Source organism: Ovis aries, chromosome 2 (assembly GCF_016772045.2).
Source record: "Ovis aries strain OAR_USU_Benz2616 breed Rambouillet chromosome 2, ARS-UI_Ramb_v3.0, whole genome shotgun sequence".
NCBI lineage: Eukaryota > Metazoa > Chordata > Mammalia > Artiodactyla > Bovidae > Ovis > Ovis aries.
The window spans coordinates 242339624-242349469 of record NC_056055.1 but is presented as its reverse complement, the minus strand read 5'-3'; the positions used below and the strand labels follow the sequence as shown (position 1 = coordinate 242349469).

At 47.7% G+C, this 9846-nt stretch overlaps 1 protein-coding gene across 1 annotated transcript in view; it reads left to right on the top strand.

Moving 5' to 3' along the window:
* The window catches only part of GRHL3 (grainyhead like transcription factor 3), a 36608-nt gene that overhangs the window by 1174 nt on the left and 25588 nt on the right, over nucleotides 1-9846 (top strand). The window lies entirely within an intron of this gene.

Sequence of the window (9846 nt, the reverse complement as noted above, 5' to 3'; positions counted from 1 at the left end):
GATTCTGGGCTGCTGTAACCTGAGTTTAGGGAGCTGGCAGAAACCAGGCTCCTAAAACACAGACTGTCCTTTTCCTTCCACCCTCAAAGGTAAAAGGGCAGAGTCAAGGATTGAACAATATTTTTTTTCCTAGCTACTCCTTAATAGATTATTTTAAGAACATGAAGACCTAACAGCATAGCGTGTGGTGGGGCCTGACTGCAGACAAGTTTCCATGATACCAGTCAGCTCTTGGATTCTCCCGGGTTAGCTATCTATGTCCATGGTAGAATCACTCGCCATCAGATTTCTCTGGAATGGGCTTCCTGGGGTTGATAACATGGTAACAACTGGAATAAGAGCAGGTCAATGGAGCTAACACCGAGGTTCAAGTTCCAGCTCTGCCACTAATCAGCTGTGAGACTTCGGCCAAGCCACTTCACCTGAGGGTCAGTTTCCTCACCTGTAAATTGTGGTCATATTGGTACTCACTTAATGGAGCTGTTGGGGTATCCAATAACTTTAGAAAAGCAATTGGTTTAAATCCTGGTTAAGGAGCAATCTAAAATACCTTTGTTACTTCATACAGAAATAACTAATCAATGAGCATTTCTTGCTCTCTATTATTATTTCTAATATTTTAAATAATTCTAATTTAATATTTCTAGTGTTCTTTCAATATTTTATTATTTCTTGCTTTCTATTATTCTGTGCTTTGAAAACAAACATCTGCTGTGTCTCCATCCCATTTAGCTCTGCTAGTCAGCACAGCAGAGACTGCAGACAGAAATGTATTCATTGGTGTTGCTTAGGGCTAAGTGTCTTGAAGCTGGGCTACTTGAACAAAAAGTTTTCCTGCATTTCTCCTCCTTAATGATTTGAGTCTGAAGTCAGAGTGCCTGACAGTGGAGGCTTCTCCAGTTGGGGTGGGGTGAGGGGAACCTGTGCCTGCTGAGTAATTGCAGGTAGAGTCTGAAGTCATCACTAAAGATTACAATGACAGAGTCTCAGTGCCTGGGGGCTCAAGTGCCTTTACTGATAAAGGGGGGTTGGGGGCGGAATCAACTGCTTGGCTTGCAAGTTTTGAGCTGCTTGTGCTGCGGGTACTGTCTTGCTGCTGCCCTGCCCCAGAAGTTCAGTTAAAGAGAACTGGTCCTCGCATCCATCTTGATCCTGAAGGAATGATCACCTCTTGCCAGGCCCTGATATAGTGGGAAAAGCCAGACTTGCACAAGAGTCTAAAGTCTGCCACTTAGTAACTTCAGGATCCTAGTGAATCTGCTTCTCTTCCCTGACCCTCAGTTTCCTAGTCTCTCCAGTAAGGAAACAGACATCTACCTGGTCGGGAAAACAGTGGGCACCCGTAGGTGGGCCACCCAATCCGGTGGAGGAGCTCCATAAATGTGAGAGCCCAATTACTAGGCCACTTCGAAGGCTGGCTCTTGGCGGGCATGGAGGCCAAGCAGTGGAGTTAAAAGCCAGCTCAAAGCAGCTGGCAGGTGGGGCGCACGGGACTTTTCATGTGGTTGGGGCTGGGCGCATCTGCCAGCCTCCAGCCCGTGGTTCCTACCCAGCGCCTCGGGGGCTGGAGCCGGTCGCAAGGGATCCTGGGGCGGCGGGGGCGCCGGAAGTCGCTGCCAGACGCCCTTTCTCGCGCGAAACGGCTCCACGAGAGAGCTATACGGGTCGCAGTCAGGCTGCCATGTTTGGAGAAGCATCTTTGTTGAATGCGAGGGCGTATTGGGCGCCTGGTTGGCCAGTGCTGTCCCGTCCCGTCCGTTGAGGAAATGAAGGGTGTAGAGATTAAGTATTCAGCACGCAGTAGGTCTGTGGAATGAAGGAAAGAGAGGGAAGAGAGGGAGGCACGCCGGGATTCCCCTCTAGCCGCAGTCTGGCCCCCACCAGCTGTCTGAAACCATCTTCCTCCCCGAAGCTGTCTGAATCTGAAACCATCTTCCTCCCTGAAGCTTGGAGTGCCTCAAGGGAGGGTAGGAGGGGGACCCGACCCATCCCATCCCGGTCTGTGACCTCAGGCCTCGCCGCCGCCACTCCACCCAGGCTCCGAGAGCGCTTGGGCTCCAGACTGCCTGCAGCGCTGAAAGAGTTAACCAGGAACGCCTCCCGCTGTGGTTTTGTGGTCGAAACCATGATTGCCAGGAGCAAATTTTTGTCGTGTTATTAAAAGTCAGAGCTACGCTGCTGGTGAATGAAAAGTTAAAAACCCTCGGTAAGACCGGGCTGTAAAACAGGCAACTGGGCCGAGAGGCCCCTGCGAGGACCCTAAGGGCGGCGGCGCCTGCCACTCGGTCTGCTGCCCTCTCCTAGTAGGAGCCTCCTGTCGGTGTCTGGAGCCCAGAGGGTCCTCAGGGGTCCACAGGGAGGACGACGGGAAGGAAGAGTCTCAGGACTGAAAACGCAAAGAGCGTAGCCAAAGCACCCTTCGGTTAAAACAAAAGTAACAGCCAAGTCTTTCTTTGAGCGCTGACTTTACAGTGGACACAGGGTCCGGTATTTGATAAGGAATCATCTCCTGTAACCCTCTCAACACTTCAGTGAAGGATGGGAGTATAAATACACTTTTGCAAGTGAGGGGATTTCAGCTTGTCCCAGATTCCCCCAGATCTCGCTGAAGAGCTGGGATCTTATAAGGGGCCAAAAGGATGCTCCACACCAATGTGTCACCCTGCTTCTCACCAGCATGGATGTTGAAAATTGATGAGATACTGCCAGACTGTTAACTGTGCTTATCTCTGAGAAGAGGAATGTGGGTGAATTCTAGTCTCTCTATTCCAATTTTTCTGTATATTCCATGTTTTATATATTGTGTTTTACAAAGTGACCCTGTGTCACTTTTGAAATGAGGAGAGGAAAGAGTCATAGTTTTTTAAAAGAGAGAATTATTGGTTCACCTTAAAAAACAAAAAATCGGTATTCTCAAAAGTGTGATCCTTGCACCAGCGTCATCAGCGTCATCACCTGGGAACTCCGTAGAAATGCAGATTCTCAGCCCCACCCTAGAGCTACTGAATCAAAAACTGGGGGTGGGGTTCAGCAATATGTGTTTTAACAAGCCCTCCAGGTGATTCTGATGCATGATCAAGTTTAAGAACCACTGGCCTAGAAGACCTGGCAAAGGATGGGAAAGCAGGAGGTTCCCAATTCCATGCTGACCTGCAGTGTAGTTGCTGAGTCAGCAGGCTGAGAGCTTTGCTATGGGGTCACACCTGTGTTTGAGCCCAGCTCTGCCAGGTAGGATCCCCTGGTGGCTCAGACAGTAAAGAGTCTGCCTGCAGTACGGAAGACCTGGGTTCGATCCCTGTGTTGGGAAGATCCCCTGGAGATGGAAATGGCAACCCACTCCAGTATTCTTGCCTGGAGAATCCCATGGACGGAGGGTCCTAGCAGGCTACGGTCTATGGGGTCGCAAAGAGTCAGACAGGACTGAGCAACTTCACTTTCCTTTCACTTTTCCTGCCAGGTACAGAGTGGGTAACTTTTTGGATGGGCTCTTTAACCTTGTCAGTGTTTCTGCATATGTAAAGGGGTGATAACACCCGCCTCACAGGATGTGGATGAGAATGAAAAAGCACAAGGCCTGACTTATAAAATAACTTAGTTGCTTTCCTTCCCTTGTCTTCCTTACCCTGTCTGAAACTCAGGTTTTTGCATTGGTGGTGGTGGTGGTTTAGTTGCTAAGTTGTGTCCAATTATTGGGACCCGGTATACTGTAGCCTGCCAGGCTCCTCTGTCCATGGGATTCTCCAGGCAAGAATACTGATGTGAGTTGCCATTTTCTTCTCCAGGGAATCTTCGCTACCCAGGAATCAAACCTGGGTCTCCTGCATTGCAGGCAGGTTCTTTACCAACTGAGCTACAAGGGAAGCTTTGTTCCATTTATAAAATGGAACAAATAATCCTGGCTGGCTATCCACCCCCCACCCCCCCCCCAACCCCATTCCTTTTGCCTCTTTTAAAAGGTCAAAGCAACTGATCTAGTGAAAGTCTTGAAGGGAATGGCTTTCACCAATATTTGGGCCTTCCTAGGAGGTTTGCAAGAATGGGGAACTGTTGAGGGCAGGGGCAGCATGATATTTACTTTTTATGTCCCAGTACCGAGCCTGTTCAACAGAGTGAATGAATGAATGAATTAAGGGATGTAGCGCCTTGGGTCTCTAGGTGGAGTGCAATTTCTTTCACATCTCACCTGAATTACAGGAAAGAATAGGAAAATTGGATAGGAAACCAAGAGGAGAATATAGCGTGAAAAAAAAATTCCCATCGAGGGAAGAATTTTCAAAGAGGAGAAAGTGAGTTTCTGGTATAATTAGAAAATGGCACATAATTAATTTACATGCAGCTAAAAGTGTTGGCTGGAGCCTGATGGCTGTTGGATAACTTGCCCACCTGGATCCAGATGATGAAGCTGGCGATGCTTGCAGCTCTTTATCTGAGAATCTCTGAGTATCTGGTCTCCTTCTGTCAATAGTAGGAGGAGAAAGTGAGTCTGTGAGTTGTCATGCAGTTTTCTGGGGGCTACCCCACAAAGTGAGTATTAGGAAGAATAACTCGTGTTATTATGTGTTGGCACTATGCTGATTACTTCACCTTCATTATCCCTTTGCATTTTCCAACAGTAATGGCTCACAAAGGAGTAAAGAGTAAACAAAAAAATGACTTGAAATTGTTGGGCCAGCATCTGGCACTTGATAAGCCCTCAATGAATAGTAGCTATCACAGTAACTCTTGATGTTATTGCTGTCATCTTCTCCTATTTTTTACTGGTAAGAAAGTTGAGGCACAGAGAAGTCAAGTGTAAAGCCACACAGCTAGTCATAGCAGAGCTTAAACTGGAACCAGCTCTGCCTAGCTCTGATGCCTACTCTATAACTATTTACAAAGGTAAATACCATATTGTCCCTGCCCTCAGAAGTTCCCAATTCTTGCTAACCTCCTTATTCAAACGGGGGTCATTATAGAGCCATTCCCTAAGCACTGCCATTTCCCCATTGAGGCCCCCAAATGAGCCCCCAGCAGGTGACAAGGCACGTTTCACAACCTGTGCATCCAGAAACCAGATGGGCCACTTGCAAGCACGACAACCCTGGAGCAGTCTGCCATGCCCAGGGAACACCTTCCATGGGGATGACTGAAAAATGATTCCTCCGTGAGCAGCTGTGGCAGGGCCTCCCCGTGGGTAATTAGTGAGTGTGATTGATCACTGCTGATGAGCTGTGTGGCTTACAACAGGGTTTGACAAGTCATTGGGTGTATCTGGGTGTCAACACCCAGCTCAGGCAGACCCTGGAACTCTTCCTCCTCAGGCTGGAGTGAAGTGGGGCCCAGATGCCAGGATCTGTCCTGTTTCAGGGACCTTCTTTAGTGGGGCTTGAGGCTGTCCCCTTGATGGTGAGTTTTCTTCCCAGAGGCCTTACTTTTCCATCTCTGAATTATAGAAATGCCTTTGAGATAAAGTAGTGATTGAGCTGAGTACTGGACAGGAAGCTAAGAGACTTGAATCCCAATCCTACTCTGTCCTGTGTGTCCTTCGGCAGGTCACAGTTGCTGCCAGAGATTAGATTTCTAGGGACTTCCCTGGCAGTCCAGTGGTTAGGAGTCTGCGCTTTCACTGCTCAGCAGCTAGGTTCCATCCCTAGTCGGGGAACTAGGGTCCCACAAGCTGGGTGATGTGGCCAAAGCGGACAACAACAACAGAAACTAAAAAAGGGAAACTAGATTTCTAAAGTCTTTTTGCACACTAACTGGAACACCAAAAAAAAACCCTCAACTAGTGGCTTTACATTTACTTAGTCTCCTTTGGATTCTTAAGTGGCTTGGCCAGAAAGCTGTGGGTATTCAGAATCTGAAGGACTTGAGATGAAACCATACTTCACCACTGTAGGCATGTCACCCTTCTAGGTGTCTGAGGAGACAGCCTTGTCAAGGTTCTTGATGCTAGAAGACAGAGACCTCTGTTCTATGCCTGGTGCCCTGAGATACCAGCTAATTAGCCTTAGGCAAGCCGGTGGCCTTCTCTGTGGCTCATTTTTTGCTGTTATCAAATGGGGATAGTCATACCCTCCCTCCCTACCTTACAGGAGCATTGCAGGATCAGAGATGATGACAAATGTATGAGAAGCATGTTGAAAAATATAACACACTATGCAAATATGAGGGATTGTCAAATCTCACACTTGAGTTTCCTCCTCAGTGGACTGGCCTTCCTTGAAACAAGGCAATATATGCAAAAACCCTGGCACACAGTAGGCGGACAATCTTTGGGAGCTGTCCCAGGCTTATGCCTTTGATCTAGCCTTTGATCTGGAAGGTCAAAAATCCTCCCACACCCATCTCCACATTTCTTCTTCCCCTCCACCGCTCTTTTCAACCAGCATCTAGTCATTCCCCAAAGTTGAAGCAGGTCAGAAGTCCTCTGGCTTCTTTCCCGTCATAGCTTTCTTCACCTGATAGTAGCTGTCCATTTGTTTTTGTGGTCATATTTGTCTTGCCTGCCACTAAACTGCAACCTCTGTGACAATAGAGATCTTATTGTCTCACCCGCCCAGGACAAAGCCTGGCATGTAGTATAATAAATATTGACAAATATTTATTAAAATGAGGCATAGATGGTTAGGTGGATGGATGCCATCCAGCTTTATTGTTCTTTTCCCTCTCTTTTGCATCCCTTCTTAGAAACTAGTGGTTGGTGGATAAGTGGCTAGTCGTGGAGTTAAATTCCAGGAGGCTGGCTTTTAACTCACTGGGCCAGTCCCCTGGAACAGGTCACCTAACGTCTCTGTCGTCTGTCTTCTGGTCTGTAAAGTAGAGATAATAACACATCATGTATGTTGGGAGGCTCCATGAGATAATGAATGTGAAAGTCAAGGCAAGGGGTTATTACACTGTCTCTTTTGTTTTTGACATGGAACCTGGTTCACAGACAGGATGCTGGGAGAGGATGTTAATTTAAGAACCTCAGGCAGTGTGTCCCCTTTTACTCTCATTTAGGGGTTCTAAGAAAATGATGGTCATGATGATGATGACGGTGATGATGGCTGTTATTTACTAAGTGATTATTCCCTGGCAGGCTCTAGGCTTAGCACATTTCTCATGTTAATACACTTAATTTTCCTAACAACCCAGAGATTATCCCCACTCTAAAGTAGCCAGCCCTGGTGATTCCATCACATGACTGTGTTCTAATTTTCTTCACAGCGCTTATCACTAACTAAAATTAACTCATTTACCTACTTGTTTATGGTCTGTCTTCCCCAATTAGATTGCAAGTTCCATGGGAGCAGAGCCTTATCTGCCATGCTTTTGGCTGATTCCCCAGTGCCCAGAAGAGTCCCTGGTTGGCACAGAATACACTCAATAGACCCATTTAACAGATGAGAAAATAAGCCCAGAGAGGTGAAGTGCCTTACCCAAGGACACACAGTTACTTTGGTCTGTCAGGCTATGACCCTGATGTTATAATACTTTCTCCCATGGTACTATGGATTCTTCTGTGCTGTACCCTGGTGAAGATCTGATGACAAGAAGGCTGCCCAGAATCATGTCCTCTCCCTACACTCTCCTCCCTCATCCCCTTTCCACTTCTGTTTGTTGAGGAGCTCTGCTTTGGACAGGGACACCAACAGAGAGTTTGCAGAGGCCCCCAGGGAAGGTGACTGGTCTCCCCTCTTTGTTCTGGCTCTGTCTCCCACTAGGAGGGCTCACACCTTCCTGGAACCCTTTCACATCCGTTCCCCACCGGGCCTTCAGCCCTCACTTCTAATCTTTAGGAGAACAGGGAGCCAAACATTTTTAGATTTCAGTATTTGGCACATGAATCAATGCTCATTAACCTTATCCATAGCCAAGTCTTTCTAGAAGCCAAATACTTTGTCTTGGTACATGACATTGATTGGTAGCATGAACAGGCTTGGGAACCAGAACTCTGGAGCTCCCCACCCCCACCCCAGCTGCCCTTAGTGCCTGGCCAGAAACTTCCAGTCATCTCGCTTCCTCACTTAGGCCCCCTTGCCTTGTGTGGGTGGGAAATCCTTTTCTGTCTAGCAGTGGAGTATTGGTTCAGTGTATTCCAGAGGAGGGGAACTGCCAGAATAAAAAAGGCATTTGAAAGGAAACTAGCATGGGGTTAAGAGCTGCATCTTGGAGTCCAACAACGCCAGGTTCAAGTTGCGCCTTTGCCACTTACTAGCTGAGTGACCTGGAGGTAATATCACCTGAGTCTCAACTTCCCCCAAACCTATTGTGCAGAGTAGATAAGACAATGCAGAAAAATAGCTGTTGGAGTGGTGTAAACGCTGTTGAATGCTTGAGGTAGGGTAGCTGCTGTGTATCAAGGAATCAGACTTTGGGGTCTCCACAGGATGGATTAGAGACCCTCACAAGCCAGAAGAACAGCAAACATTGCCTGTCTTTTTCATTTCTGATGCCACTTTATCATTGTCTTCTAAAATTGAATTTTTGAATAAGGTAAGATAACTGATAGCTCGTTAAAGCTGATAAGGGTCATTCCACCAGAGTCAGCAAATTGGCCCTAGGAACAGCTACCCACTTCAGTATTTTGGCCTGGAGAATCCCATAGACAGAGGAGCCTGGCAGCTATGGTCGGGGTTGCAAAGAGTCAGACACAACTGAGCGACTTTCACTTCACTTCCACATCTGCCAACGACTTACAGGGTGACCATGTCTTGTACCACTTTGCAAGCGCTCGATGTCTAGCTCCAAGCTGGGCCGAGAGCACGATTAATTTTTTGCACATTGCTTCTTTATTAGAAATTATAAATGAAAAGTTATTTCAACACCTGAAGACCAAACTACAGCCTGAGTGAGTGAAGTCGCTCAGTTGTGTCCGACTCTTTGTGACCCCATGGACTGTAGCCTACAAGGCTCCTCTGTCCATGGGATTTTTCAGGCAAGAGTACTGGATTGGGTTGCCATTTCGTTCTCCAGGGGATCTTCCTGACCCAGGGATCGAACCTGGGTCTCCTGCATTGCAGGCAGAAGCTTTACCATCTGAGCGACCAGGGAAGTCTAAACTATAGCCTAAGGTTCCATAAACTCAAGATTTTTGACATTCTGGAATGAGCTTTCTGTAACATATACCCTTTCTGTGGCATGAAAGCATCATTCTTTTTATATTGCTACTGCTAAGTCACTTCAGTCATGTCCGACTCTGTGCGACCCCATAGACGGCAGCCCACCAGGCTCCCCCGTCCCTGGGATTCTCCAGGCAAGAACACTGGAGTGGGTTGCCATTTCCTTCTCCAATGCATGCAAGTGAAAGGTGAAAGTGAAGTCGCTCAGTCGTATCCGACTCAGTGACCCCATGGACTGCAGCCTTCCAGGCTCCTCCGTCCATAGGATTTTCCAGGCAAGAGGACTGGAGTGGGGTGCCATTGCCTTCTCTACTTTTTATATTAAGCACTTGTTATGTTCCAGTTGTGAGCATTCTTCCTGTGACGGGGTCACTCAGTCCTCATTGTCCTACATGGCAGGTGCTTTTATTTGACTCATTTTATAAACAAGGAACGGTGCTAAGTGCTGGGATTCCCAGATGACCCAGAGAGTGGGGTCCACCAGGCCTTTCCCTGTTCCTTCTGTGCCCTGTTGGTTTGGGAGTTCCATTTAGGCTGAGACTTCGAGTGGTTGGGGGCAGCCACCTGGGCTGGCTCTGTAAGTTCCTGTAACCCCAGGCCCAGGAGGCAGCTGGTAGGGGCCTTTTCTCACCTCTCCATCTTAAGGCCCATGATTTATCGCAGCAGAAACTTGGGGTGTGCTTCCCTCTCCATGTCCCTGGAGCAGGAAGGTTTCTGTCATTTCTCTTTCCTGTGTGACAGCTCCCTCTCCCTCCCTTTC